Genomic DNA, 15,193 nt, shown 5'->3' on the forward strand with positions numbered 1-15,193 from the left:
AATCCAAGCCTTGGTTTTATAAAGATTTTCTTCTGCTCAGAAAGAGCTCCAAGGAAGCAGGAAGTATTTCAATCCCCACCTTTGGACATGCTGCTTTGTAATTGGCTGTGAGCGAAACCAAGCTTGCGTGCCCCGCGCTTTGCCTTATGCATGGGGATTTCACCCGGGCATTGCATAGAATTGGGTTAACAGAGGAACGGGAAATCCTGGGATTTGTGAGAGCTGGCAGCGAGGTCATCTCTAATGGACAGAATACTCATGCATAAATCCAAGGAACAACCGAGACAGACCGGTGGCGAATGTGATTGAAAGTACCCATGTATAAACAACCTTAGAATGCATGAACCAGAACCTGGAAAACCCAATATGTGCATGGAGAACACATGAGTTGCCCCTTTTCAGATGACACGGTGATTGCACATATTGGAAGGGTCTACATGGGGTTGGGGGAATCCTGGTGTGAGTGGACATAATGTCTGGAAAAGGTTCCAGTTCCATAAAGATTGCTTAAGCGTTTCAGTGCGAGGATATGTAGCGCACATTCAGATGAACAACTGTAACCACATTAACTGCATGAATAGAAGTTCTGAATATGGATCTCCCTTGCTGGATCAGACTGAACCGGAGGGAAGTTTGCCAAGTGCTCGGTAATGGTGGACAAACTTCTGGCAATTTTTGACACTCTTTGTTTTCCATATAGTTTTTTGGGCAAGTGCTAGAACAAAACCCTGGCACAATGCCAACACTTCCAGATTACACTGGAAGTGATGTCATCTCATGGAGATGATGAAAGCTGTCTCGCCCCAAGCAGAAGCAGAGGCAGAAGCAGCAGAAGCAGCAGAAAAGAAGAAGAAGAATTGGTTTTTATATGCCGACTTTCTCTGCCACTTAAAGGAGAATCAAACCGGCTTACAATCACCTTCCCTTCCCCTCCCCACAACAGATACCCTGTAAGGTAGGTGAGGATGAGAGAGCTCAAAGAGAGATGTGACTAGCCCAATGTCACCCAGCTGGCTTCGTGTGTAGGAGTGGAGAAACAAATCCAGTTCACCAGATTAGCCTCCGCCGCTCATGTGGAGGAGTGGGGAATCAAACCCGGTTCTTCAGATCAGAGTCCTCTGCTCCAAACCACCGCTCTTAACCACTATACCACACTGGCTATCTCAAACCAATACATAAACATTTTTCTCTAATTTACATTTAATCCACATTATTTATCTTATTTATCATTATGTTATCTTAAAACCTTAATACTCCTAGGTAAGGCTGATAATCAATATTTCTGAACTACCAATTAAAACCAAATATTTTCCCATATCAAATCTACTGTCATAAGAAAAGCCTTGCTGGATCAGACCAAGGCCCATCAATTTCCAGCAGTCTGCTCACACAGTGGCCAGCCAGGTCCCTCCAGGAAGCCCACAAACCACAATTGCAGCACCATCCTGCCTGTGTTCCACAGAACCCAAGATAATAGGCATGCTCCGCTGATCCTGGAGAGAATAGGTATGCATCATGTCTACTATTATATCTGTACATAGTAACCTACATGATCATCAAACTCTACTGATTGCTAAAATCTGTATGAATATACCCGTATATATGCATCTATATCTATATCTCAGAATGGACACTGTTGATCGCAGTATGTGGCTTACTCTCTGGTAAAACCCATTTTTGCAACGTTTCGGGGTGCTTTGTTCAGGCAGTACCCTCAAAAGCTGAAACTAGCTTTCCCCAAAGGCAGGCAGTTCCTATGTTATAGATGTATGTACATTTCAATGCAATTGTCATGGGTCCTTTTTGGATAGCAGTCACGAGAAGTAACTGGCTGCCCACGCCCGTGCCCAGGGCACTTTAGGAACTGCTTTTAAGCTTTCTAAATTATGCATTAAAACATGTGGAAGGATTGCTTGCATACCCATGTAATCACTCATGTAGCCTTTTAAGAAGAAATAGACTCGTGAAAGGCTTTCTACACTACTCAAGTACCCAAGTGTTCGTTTCCTGATACGTTCAGCAAGAAGAACCACCTAATGAATAGGGTTGCCAGCTCCGGGTTGGGAAACACCCGGAGGTTTTGGAGGGTGGAGCCTGAGGAGGGTGGTGTTTGGGGTGGGGAGGGACTTCAATGCCCTCCTTAGTCTCCACCCCAAAAACCTCCCGCCGGTGGCGACCCTAGCTCTAGGAACACATGATTGTAACACCAGAAAAAGATTTATAAGTACCTACAATTCAATAGGTAGGAAAAGTTGAGGGCAGCAGGAAAAGAGGAAGACCCAACGTGAGATGGATGGACTCAATAAAGGAAGCCACAGCCTTCAATTTGCAAGACCTGAGCAAGGCTGTCAAAGATAGGACATTTTGGAGGACATTGATTCATAGGGTCGCCATGAGTCGGGAGCGACTTGACGGCACTTAACACACACACTCAATTCAGTAATGTTTTCCTTTATGGTAGGTGTCCCCAAATGCGGGCACATTTGGAATTCTGACATGGCATGGTGGGCGCATAGGGTTGCCAACCTCCAGGTACTAGCTGGAGATCTCCTGCTATTACAACTGATCTCCAGCCATAGAGACCAGTTCATCTGGAGAAGACGACCGCTTTGGCAATTGGACTCTATGGCATTGCAGTCCCTCCCCTCCCAAAACCCTGCCCTCCTCAGTCTACGCCCCCCAAATTTCCCACAGGTAGGGAAGAGGGGCCTGGCACCCCTAAACAGAGCCCTGTGAGCAGCCTGTGTCTCTTGTTGCGTGCCCTCAGTACAAAATGTAACCACAATCTCAGAAAGAGATCTCTCGCCTTTCCAGGGAGCTCCCTCCCTAACAGAACACGCCGTCCAGTTCATGTGGTACGAAAGCAAACATCCCTCCTCCACATACTCACACACACACCACAAAACATCGGTTTCCCAGAGGCTCTTGATTTATGTAGCCAGGCCTTTGAAAATGTGTTGCTGAGTGGAAACCTTTGTGCATAATTTCCAGATGCTCCCAGGAGTAACTGAAGCAAATCAGTTCTGTCCCATTACTGATCTTGATGAGGCTCTGCCCTGTGGTTTTGCAGTCCTGTTGACAGAAGAGTCAGGGAAAAGGGGGATATTCTGTTCCTAATTAGGCTTCCAGAGACCCCGGCAGCCACATCAACCTCTGGAACGTCTCCATGCAAGCCCTCTTGATGTGAAAGGGAGTTTCGCAAGCTTTAGCGCCACTCATTTCCGCGGAGATTCAATATCTGGTGGATCAGGCCCATTCCAAGCCTTATTTGTCTCAAGAAAGACCAGTGGCCTACTTTCCCCAACCTTCAAGCTTCCACAAGAGAGGAAATTCTCTTTTATCTGACAAGTACGTCAGGGATTTTGTTTCTTCCCCTGCAAACTGAGCAGTCGATCTCTCTCTCTTCTTTTGCTTTACTGGTTTTAAAATCTTTCGAAGTGACAAGCAAATGATATCCTGCCTTTGCAATCAGCTAGACGTGAAAGATTTCCGCCCCCCCCCCTCCGCATGATGATTTTCTGCACTGTGCAAAAATGGGGTGGGGATGGAGGAGGTTGTGTTTCTGTATAATATTTGCATTTAAACAGATTGCCAGCATCACACACACGAAAGTTGGGTTGCTCTTTTGCGAGAGTTTACAGAATGACTTCAGTTAGGAGGAGGTGAGCCGATAGGGTTGCCAACCTCCAGGTGGGGACTGGAGATCTCCCAGAATTGGGGAGGGGCCGTGGCTCAGTGGTAGAACATCTCCTTGGCATGCAGAAGGTCCCAGGTTCAATCCCCAGCATCCCCAGTTAAAAGGACCAGGCAATTAGGTGATGCGAAAGACCCTCTGCCTGAGACCCTGGAGAGCCGCTGCCGGACTGAGTATATAATACTGACTTTGATGGACCAAGGGTCTGATTTAGTAGAAAGCAGCTTCATGTGTTTCATTACAGCTGATCTCCAGACTACATAGATTGCTTGTTTATACATCATTTATTTAAGACATTTGTTCCATTTCTCCTGGAGAAAACGGCTACTTTGGAAGGTGGACTGCATTACACACTACCAAGTTCCCTCCCCTCCCTAAACAGCAGCCACCCCAGGCTCCACCATCAAATTTCCAACACTGTGACATCACTTCCAGCGTGAACTCAGAAGTGATGACATCATGTCAGGTCAAAGCTGTAGAATTCACCCCAAGCCCTATGGTTTTACCATAGAGTTTTGGGTGAATCCTTGAGTGTTGCCCCAATTCAGTGACATCACTTTCAGGTTCACGCTGGAAGTGATGTCATGGCACTGCTGTGTGATACCAGTTTCATTTCCCCACCTGCAAGCCAGTCTTCCACTGGTTGCTGGAGAGTGAAGCAAGTTTGAAACAAGAATTTGATAGCATAGTTAAGAGTAGAGTTGCCAGCGGGAGGTTTTCACCACCAGCGGGAGGTTTTTGTGGTGGAGCCTGAGGAGGGCTGGGTTTGGGGAGGGGGGGACTTCAATGCCATAGAATCCAATTGCCAAAGCTGCCATTTTCTCCAGGTGAAGTTATCCCTATTGGCTGGAGATCAGTTGTAATAGCAGGAGATCTCCAGCTAGTACCTGGAGGTTGGCAACCCTACTTAACAGGAATTTGCTTAATTCCTCTTTTACCCTATTTCTCCCTGAAATCCAAAAATCAATTTATTTTCCTCTAGGAATTCGGAGCCTGTTTCTAATCAGTTCCATTTTGGTCAAAGAGAAATTCAAAGAGAAAAGAGGAAGGAGGGGAGGCTCCGTAAAATTTCAGAATTTCACTCTGTAGATGCTCAGAGGCAGGTGGTATCTTCCCAAACCTTCCTATTCTCCTGCTAGATGGCAGAGTGTAACATCAAAACAACTGCCAGGGCTGAAGTTACAAAAGAGGACATTGATTTGAGTTCAAATAGAAATTAATGAGAAATTAAAGAGAAATCCCTCCTTTGAAAGAGAAAGAAGAGAACAAGAGGAATCAGTGTCTGTATCTAAAAAAGTGAATTTTGGGAAAAGGAAGTCCCCTCCCCATAGCAATGCTAGCATTTTGAATGGTGGAGCCAGTGTGGTGAAGTGGTCAAGAGTGACAGACTAGTATCTGGGAGCCCTGGGTTTGAATCCCCACTCATGCTTGCTGGGTGACCTTGGTCCAGTCACATTCTCTCATCCCATACCTGACAGGGTTGTTTTGAGGATAAAATGGAGGAGAGGAGACCAATGTAAATCAATTTGGGTCCCCACTGGGGTGAAAGGCAAGGATACAAATGAATTAAATAAATGAAATACCTGGAAACTGACTGTTATCCAATGATGCTCTGGGGGCCAGAGCAACTGCCCTATCGGGAGCAGTTAAAACGTTTAAGGCTGTTTATCATGGAAAGAAGGCAGTTAAAGCCTGTTAAGGGGAGACATGATTGAGGTCTATACTATTATGCATGGTTTGGAGAGAGTGGACAGGGAGAAGCATTTCTCCCTCTCTCATAATACCAGGATGTAGGATCATCTGCTGAAGCTGGAGGGTGAGAAATTCAAAACAGACAAAAGGAAGTATTTTTTCACACAACGCATAGTTTGTGAAATGCCCTGCCGCAGGATGTGGTGATGGCTGCCAACTTCGAAGGCCTGAAGAGGGGAGTGGAGTGGACATGTTCATGGAGGAGAGGGCTATCTATGGCTACTAGTCAAAATGGATACTAGTCATGATACATACCTTTTCAGGATCAGAGGAGCATGCCTGTTATATTAGGTGCTGAGGAACACAGGCAGGATAATGCTGCTGCTTGGGGGCTTCTTAGAGGCCCCTGGTTGGCCACTGTGTGAACAGACTGCTGGACTTGATGGACCTTGGTCTGATCCAGCATGGCTTTTCTTACGTTCTTATGCTCCTTGTAGGACTGGAAATAAATCTTCTCAGCAGTCTGACCTGACCTGGATAGCCCAGGCTAGCCTTATCTCATCTGCTCTCAGAAGCTAAGCAGGGTCAGTTCTGGTTAGTTCTTGGATGGGATTCAACGGGAGTGCAGGGTTGCTGCACAGAAGCAGACGATGAAAAACCATCCCTGCTTCTCTCTTGCCTTGAAAAGCCTGCGGGGTCGCCATCCATCAGCTGTGACTTGACGGCCCTTTCCACCGCCGCATAAATGGTCATTTATGCTTGGTAATTAGCAGGCTGAATTGCCCCACGTATTTTTTTAAAAGTTTTTCACGCTAAACAGTTATTCAGGAAGTGACTGCGAAACCACCGCATACCTGCTTCGCATTTCTTAAGAACCCCTTTAACACGACCTTTTGTGTTTGTTCCGCCCTCGCCGCGAAGAATCCCCTCAAGGAAGCATGCAAAATTCACAGCCGCGCGTTAGCTATGCAAACGGAGGTTGCTAATGGAAGGAACAAAGGAGCAGGTGAGTGGGGGGGATTTCTCCTTTGGCATAAGGACGGTGAATAAGCATTTTAAAGGTTGCATTTTAAAAAACAGCGTTAAGCGAGTATCAAAACTGACCATGCATAAACGGCCACAGGAATTTGGTGAAACCAGTTTGAGACTCATTTCTCTGCAGCGCGGAAGCCATGAAGGTGCAGATCCCACGGAATAGCCTCATTTAGCATTTCCTTTTTGTTTATGACTCCCCAGTGGGGTTAATATTTGGCATGTTGCGCGGCATAATGTAACAGTTAATTAAGTTTCGCGGTGCCAAAGCAACCGTTCAGGGGGAAACCAGAGTGTTGAGTGTATGTGTGTGTGTGTGTTTGAGTGTGCTTTCCTTTCTAAATTGTAATCAATATTTCAGCAACTCCGCTTATAGCTATACTGAATGCAAATCACGGCCAAGCTGGAGATGTTACAGCCGAAGGAAGGAACCTTGCCTGACTGATGTTGCCGAGGGCTGTAATTCCAGGCGCTTTTTATTGTTGTTTATGAGAATCAAATGTTAGGTCTGTCTCTCTTAGGGATTTATTTTGCCAGTACCAATGGGAACCAGCTGGGTCAGTTGCCTACAGAGACAAAAGACAGCTCATCAGGAAGTTTGCAGAGATGTAGTTGCTCAGATTTGGGGGAACAGAGAATGTCAAATGGCAAGAATCAAGCACTGCAGTATCCAAAATAGGGCGTTTTACAAGTAGGGTTGCCAACCTCCAGGTACTAGTAGGAGAAAAAGACACCACTGTACTACTATCAGGAGATTAGGAAATCAGTACAGGGGCGACAAAAATGTACAATAACAATAACTGTTAAGTGCAACCACTATTTATCCTGTAGTGTCTAAATACAACTATACATCTAAACATACAGTGTTATGTACAAGCATACAAAAATAACAAGCACAACCAAACAAGTCCACATGTATGGTGACACAGACAATAACAAAAATATTCACAAAAATGCAAGGTCTTTTGCAAGGTGCTGCATTCTTCTATAAGTCCCATGCAGGTAAGTGTGCAATTCTAGCAGAAATACCAATTTTAGAGGATTAACTTGATGGAGGATACGGCCGTTTCAAATTCTTACGGGTAGAATTCTTCATCAGTCCTTCCTATTCCAATATGTAATATTTTAAAATGCAATAAATATAATTTGTTTCAAATATAAAATTACAAAAATAGTTCATTTAATAAATACAATAAATATAAAAATACTTACATATAGATTCCTCTTATATTGCACATCTTAAAGATTAAATTAAATTAAATTAAATTAAATTAAATTAAATTAAATTTCAAAATGCTGGATGCATGTTAGTTCCCACGAAGGGTAGTTATCATTAAAGCAGCCATGTATGCAATGTGAAACCTCCAGGTACTAGCTGGAGATCTCCTGCTATTACAACTGATCTCTAGCTGACAGAGATCAGTTCATCTGGAGAAAATGGCTGCTTTGGCAACTGGATTCTATGGCATTGAAGTCCCTCCTCTCCCCAAACCCCGCCCTCTTCAGGCTCCACCCCAAAAGCCTTCTGCCAGTGGCAAAGAGGGACCTGGCAACCCTATTTACTGTCTCTAAGGAATGTGGGAAAGGGATTGGTAACATCCTATGTTCTGGTCTCCCAAAGGGTTCTGGATAACTTATAAGACGTGAAAAGACCATTTTGGTAAACTTGCAGACAATGAGCAGATTGCAACAGGGACGGTTGCAAAACCTATGCAGAAAAAAATGGCAGACGGGGAGAGCTGGAGCTCTGGCCTGAACAGCCCAGGCTAGCCTGATCTCATCAGATCTCAGAATCTAGGAAGGGTTGGCCCTGGTTAGTATTTGGATGGGAGACCAGCAAGGAGGTCAAACCACCTCTGAACACCTTTTGCCTTGACAACCCTATGGGTTCGCAGGAAGAAGAAGAAGAAGAAGAAGAAGAAGAAGAAGAAGAAGAAGAAGAAGAAGAAGAAGAAGAAGAAGAAGAGGAGGAGGAGGAGGAGGAAGAGGAAGAGGAGGAGTTGGTTTTTATATGCTGACTTTCTCTACCACTTAAGGAAGAATCAAACCGGCTTACAATCACCTTCCCTTCCCCTCCCCACAACAGACACCCTGTGAGGTAGGTGGGGCTGAGAGAGCTGTGACTAGCCCAAGGTCACCCATCTGGCTTCATGTGTAGGTGGTTTCATGATTATGGTACAACTCTGGTGAGCACCCTGAGGCATCAGTTTGGAAGATGAAGGAGTAACCCTCAGACCAAGACTGGGGCCTCGGTGCCTGGCAGGGACCAGGGACAGGAACTCCTTGAGGGGTGCCGCTATCCTTTACCTATAGACCTTGCGGCTAGGGTGCATTGGACGTGGCACATCTCCCTTGAGCACTAAAAAGGCTTGGCAAGGAAGAGCAAGAGCTGTACCACACGTGACGGCTCAGAGCTCAGAGCCAGGTCTCGCCCTAAGAACAGGGATGCAAAAAACAAGAGGAGGCCTGACTCTTCAGCATCCCCGCAATGGCCCGCACTGCAGTCAGTTATTGGGAATGTTTTGGTTGTGTGCCCTGCAGATCCCTCTTGAACAATAAAAATAAAGTTGGCCCTTTTGATTATCCCAGCTCTGGTGTCAGCTCTCGTTATTACGCATCCGCGGACAATTATATATACATGCACTGGATGCAAAATAAGGCGTTGAAATAGATGCTAATAATTCTAGAGGATTTCACAAGGGGAGGGGGGATAGTTGCATTTTCATCCAAGAGGGAAGAGCCAATATCCAAAAGCTGGAATTTTCAACTCAAAACATGAAATTTGAAATTTGGTAGCTCCCTTGCCTGAAGAAGATTGCAGGTTCACACTTGAGCATCACAATCTTTTTGGAAACAGGGTTGAGAAAGATCTCTGCTACAGGGTCCATTTCCTGGCCATGAAGCTGCCTCCTTATACTGAATCAGACTCTTATCCATCAGAGTCAGTACTGGCTACTCAGACTGGCGGCTCTCCAGGGTCTCAAGTAATGTCTTTCACATCACCTACTGTCTGATTCTTTTAACTGGAGGATCCAGGGATTGGATTGGAGACTTCTGCATGCAAAACAGAGGCTCTTCCACTGTGCCACAGCCTTCCCCTAGATGTACGAAGGTGCCCTATAGAAAGTCAGATCATCATCGAGTTTTGCCCCATAATGCCTGCCCTAACTGGTAGCTGGATCCAGCTCTCTGGATCCTCAGGCAGAGATCTTTCTCAACCCTGTTTCAAAAAAAGATTGTGATGGTCAGTTTTGAACCTGCAATTTTTATCAATCAAGGTAATATTATTCTACCAGTACCGATGGAAACCAATCGGTACCAATGGGAACCAGCTGAGTAGACAATACTGACTTTGATGAACCCATGGTCTGAGTCAGTATAAATAGGGTTGCCAACCTTCAGGGTGATGGCTAGAGATCTCTTGGGATTATCACAACTGATGTCCAGATGACAGAGATCAGTTCACCAGGACAAAATGGCTGCTCTGGAAGGTGGACTCTGTGGTATACCCCATTGAAATCCCTCCCCTCTCCAAACCCCACCCTCCTCAGGCTCCACCCCCAAAATCTCCAGGTATTTCCCAATCAGACGCTTTACCAAAGCTGTCCATATTTAATTGCAAGCTTATAAGCTTCTTTTCCCATAAGGGTTATTGGCACACGGATACATTTGAAGCTTGAAAAAAGAATATGAAATGGGGACTTTACCAGAAGCCCATTGCGGTTTATAACTACTCCGTTGCCTGTGCATACTTACCAGTTGGATGTTTGGACTTTTTGCCTATTATACCTCTATTTACCTTTTAGAGAAATTGTATACTTACACTTACCTTTGGGATACTGTAACTGTGAATTTTGATTGGTTTTTGTCTCTTGCTCCTTGAGCACGTATTTATTCTTATTATTGAGGTTGTTCTTTTGAATAGACCTAATTGCATTTCAGTTTGAGTCTGTGCTTTTATTGTTAGCTGTACAAGTGCAATATTTTGATTCCGAACCTTCAGGTGATGGCTAGAGATCTCTTGGGATTATCACAACTGATGTCCAGATGACAGAGATCAGTTCACCAGGAGAAAATGGCTGCTCTGGAAGGTGGACTCTGTGGTATACCCCATTGAAATCCCTCCCCTCTCCAAACCCCACCCTCCTCAGGCTCCACCCCAAAATCTCCAGGTATTTCCCAATCTGGAGATGGCAACCCTAAGTATGAGACAGCTTCATGTGTGTTCATGAACCACTGCTTGCAGATGATCTTAAGGCAAGGATTTTTCCTGCGGGGGAGGGGGGCGGACCTCTTAAGGTGGATTCTGCATATCTCAGTGATTCAATAAGGGACCTAGGCTTCCATCTGAGAAACACATCGTATGCTTGTGGGAAAACAATTTCTCTACAAAAATTTGGAAACACAAGGCCCTGCGGGAATTTACTGAGAAAGGACAGCCATGTTAGAGCAGCATTAAGAATATTCACCCCCCCACACACCTACCCCCGAACAATTGGCTGGAAAAGCTAACAGAATATGCAGTGATGGCCAAGCTGACAAACATCGTGAAAAGAAGAGCTTTGGAAGAATTTCAAAAGAACTGGAAATTGTATTATGACTATGTGGCAGATTAATATATGTGTAAAGACCTTTTAAAATGAAATACCATTGTAGGTATTAAATAAGTTAAGCAAATTAATATATATAGATTAATGAGAATAGGCCTCTTTTTTATCTTAGATTAATATACTAGATATAAATGTTTAGAACTGCATATTTTATGTACTACATGATACTATATTGTTTATATTATACCATTTTGATGGGCAAAAGTATATATCATTAGACTTAAAAATAACAATTATACAGTGCTAATCAATTTTTGAAAGTTAAAAGAGAAAGTGCCAAAGCAGGACTACAGCTGAACATCAAGAAAACAAAAGTAATGACTACAGGAGAATTACACAACTTTAAGGTTGACAATGAGGAAATTGAAATTGTTGAAGACTTTCTATTCCTTGGCCCCACCATCAACCAAAAGGGAGACTGCAGCCAAGAAATCAGAAGGAGATTGAGACAGGGAAGGGCAGCCATGAAGGAGCTAGAAAATATTTTGAAGTGTAAGGATGTGTCACTGGCCACCAAAGACTAGATTAATTTATGCCATCATATTCCCTATTACTATGTATGGGTGTGAAAGCTGGACAGTGAAGAAAGCTGATAGGAAGAAAATAGATTCCTTTGAAATGTGGTGTTGGAGGAGAGTGTTACGGATACCATTGGACTGCCAAAAAAACAAATCAGTGGGTTATAGATCAAATCAAGCCTGAGCTGACCCTAGAAGCTAAAATGACTAAACTGAGGCTATCGTATTTTGGTCACGTCATGAGACGACAAGAATCACTGGAAAAGACAGCCATGCTAGGAAAAGTTGAGGGCAGCAGGAAAAGAGGAAGACCCAACAAGAGATGGATTGACTCAATAAAGGAAGCCACAGCCTTCAGTTTGCAAGATCTGAGCAAGGCTGTCAAAGATAGGACATTTTGGAGGACTTTCATTCATAGGGTCACCATGAGTCGGAAGCAACTTGACGGCACTTAACACACACAATCAATTTTTAAATGCGCTGATTGAGAGGCTCAGTACACAGTATCAGTACTATATAATAATAAAGTATTGCAATCCATTTAGTTCGTATGAAGGTATGCGAATATGTTTAGGTATCTTCCTCTTTGTTAAAGGCTTATTTTTTTCCCCTAAGATCTATAGATGAGCTATTAGAATAATGCAAGAAGGTATAGGATGATTTAGATCTGCTCCAAATATTATTTGAGGAAGGTCTTGTTGCAGGTATGGAGCATGGATTATGTACAAGGTGTGTATGTTGTCTGTTTTGTTTTATGTTTTATGTTGTTTTGAAAATAAAAATTTACTTTAAAAAATATTCAGCCAGCTGAATATGCAGAGATGGCCAGAATGACAAACACTGTCAATAAAAGAGAGCTGGAGATTATATTATGAATATGTGTCTAACTAACCGCAGTGAAACAAGCCTATAGAAGGGAAGCTTTTGTTATTATACGAAGCTTAATAACTGTAGTTTATCAGTAGTGGGAAGAAGAAGAAGAAGAAGAAGAAGAAGAAGAAGAAGAAGAAGAAGAAGAAGAAGAAGAAGAAGAAGAGTTGGTTTTTATATGCCGACTTTCTCTACCACTTAAGGCAGAATCAAACTGGCTTACAATCACCTTCCCTTCCCCTTCCCACAACAGACACCCTGTGAGGTAGGTGAGGCTAAGAGAGCTCTAACAGAGCTGTGACTTGCCCAAGGTCACCCAGCTGGCTTTGTGTGTAGGAGCGGGGAAACAAATCCAGGTCACCAGATTAGGGATTGAACCTGGTTCTCCAGATCAGAGTCCACCGCTCCAAACCACCGCTCTTAACCACAACACCACACTGGCTCTCTGAAAGCTAGCACGCTGAAAGCAATGATTTGTTCTGTTGCGAAGAATATTATATATATACAATTACTTAATTGTCAAACTTTAAAGTAGTTGAACCAGTAGTTGACGTAATTCAAAGTATAAAAATGAAGCATCATATGGCTAATTTTGTATAAGAGGGGATATGTGAAAAACAACAGTATATTTGTTTATTGGGATGCGAATGAAGAACTTGTTCTAGTTATGTTTTAGATAAGTAGCCACACATAGAATATGATATTGCAATGTTGTGTGTATGTTGTTGTTATGTTTGTTATGTTTTTTAAAAAATAAAAAATAAAAAAAATTATTAAAGAAAAATATTCAGCCCAGGGATCGTGGAGATGGTGTGCATTGCTAGTTTTGGAGCGAAACTGTTTCATACCTGCAGCATCACTTCTGGGCTGGGCCATGGAACAAACAACGCACTACCTGTTTTCTCCAGCTGAGACGCAGCCCAAGATCTCCTGCCACGTCTTATAGGAACTGGTGACAAGTTAATGCTAATAAATCAATAATGCTTTTTAGTGCTTTTTAAAAAAAAGTAAAGAACCGACTTCATCATTTACATTATCCGTCATGGTTAGAATTTATGGAAGACTCGTTCACTGGATTTTATGCTCAGTCAGAGAGCAATAGATTTGTTTCCCTATTCATATTTCATGAGGATTGATGCCATATGGCTTGATAGAATACAAACGTGGGGGCTGAATAGGAACTGGAACTAATGAAGGCAAATTCTGGATCATCAATTGACCCACATTTCCAAACCGTTGCAAAGACTTTGGTATCATAGGTGGATGAGATTATGAGAGACACGTGATTCTTCCCAGCTCTTTAAAGATGTAAATCGCAAACGTTTGTGGCCCTGATTCAGGTCTGAGTCATGTGGAGAGAGGAGAGAGAAGACAACAAAGAAGAAGAGTTGGCTTTTATATGCCGACTTCCTCTACCTTTTAAGGACAATCAAACCGGCTTACAATCACCTTCCCTTCCTCTCCCTTCAACAGACACCTTGTGAGGTAGGTGAGGCTGAGAGAGTTCGGAGAGAACTGTGACTAGCCCAAGGTCACCCAGGTGGCTTCATGCACAGGAGTGGGGAAACCAACCCGGTTCTCCAGATTAGAGTCCGCCACTCATATGGAGGAGTGGGGAATCAAACCCGGTGCTCCACATTAGAGTCCATTGCTGCTAACCACTACACCACGCTGGCTCTCGACTTACAGTTCGTAAACAGAGCTACACCATTTTAAGCCTGTTAACTTCAATGGATTTAGAAGGGTGTAACTCTATGCAGGATTGCAGTCATAACACTTCAAACCCTTCATAGTTTTGTTTATTGGTACCAACCATGAGCACCACTCCGTTATTAGCCATGGACATGAAAAAAGACAGGCAAATCTCTCTCTCTCTCTTTTTGCCTGTCTTCTTTCTTTCCATAGTGAGTAACAGCATAGTGGGGAGATCAATTTCAATAGGCAAAAGGGTACAGGAGTCATAAGATTGATCTCTGTCTTCCTTTTCCACACCCCTTGAGCAGAATCACAGCTAAATGTAGCTGAAGTACAGCAACCCAATATCTAACAGTGCGTGGATCCAGCCTGGTCTTTAAGACATTACGCAACTTTTGGTTGTTTTGGCTGTAGTGTAGAAACTACTCCCATTTTGCCACACAAGATATATCCCCTTGGCTAGTGAAGTCTTCTTTCCTTCCTTTCACAGAATCATAGAGTTGAAAGAAATCACTAGGATCATCTAGTCCAACCCCCTGCACAATGAAGGAAATTCTCAACTAGGAATCCCTGGCCAATCTGGCTTAGAGGAAAATTGCTTCCTGACCCCAAAGGGGCGATTGGCATTTCCCTGGGCATGCAAGAAAGGGCCATGAGAGCCAAACACTGACAGAACCCTTCCTGCCCTCCCTCCCTTCCTCCCTCCCTCCCTCTCTTTCTTTCTTTCTTTCTTTCTTTCTTTCTTTCTTTCTTTCTTTCTTTCTTTCTTTCTTTCTTTCTTTCTTTCTTTCTTTCTTTCTTTCTTTCTTTCTTTCTTTCTTTCTACTGTCCCCACTGCATGGGGCCCATAAAATAAAGAACAACGACAAAAAAGACCCATTAAATTTGAAACTTCAGTGATGGGGAACGTGCCACATATAGAATCATAGAGTTGGAAGGGGCCATACAGGCCATCTAGTCCACCCCCCTGCTTAACCCAGGATCAGCCTAGAGCATCCCTGACAAGGGCTTCTCCAGCCTCTGGTTAAAGACTGCGAGTAAGGGGGAGCTCACCACCACCCTAGGTAGCTGATTCCACTGCC

This window comes from Euleptes europaea, chromosome 6 (assembly GCF_029931775.1).
Source record: "Euleptes europaea isolate rEulEur1 chromosome 6, rEulEur1.hap1, whole genome shotgun sequence".
In the NCBI taxonomy this organism is placed as follows: domain Eukaryota; kingdom Metazoa; phylum Chordata; class Lepidosauria; order Squamata; family Sphaerodactylidae; genus Euleptes; species Euleptes europaea.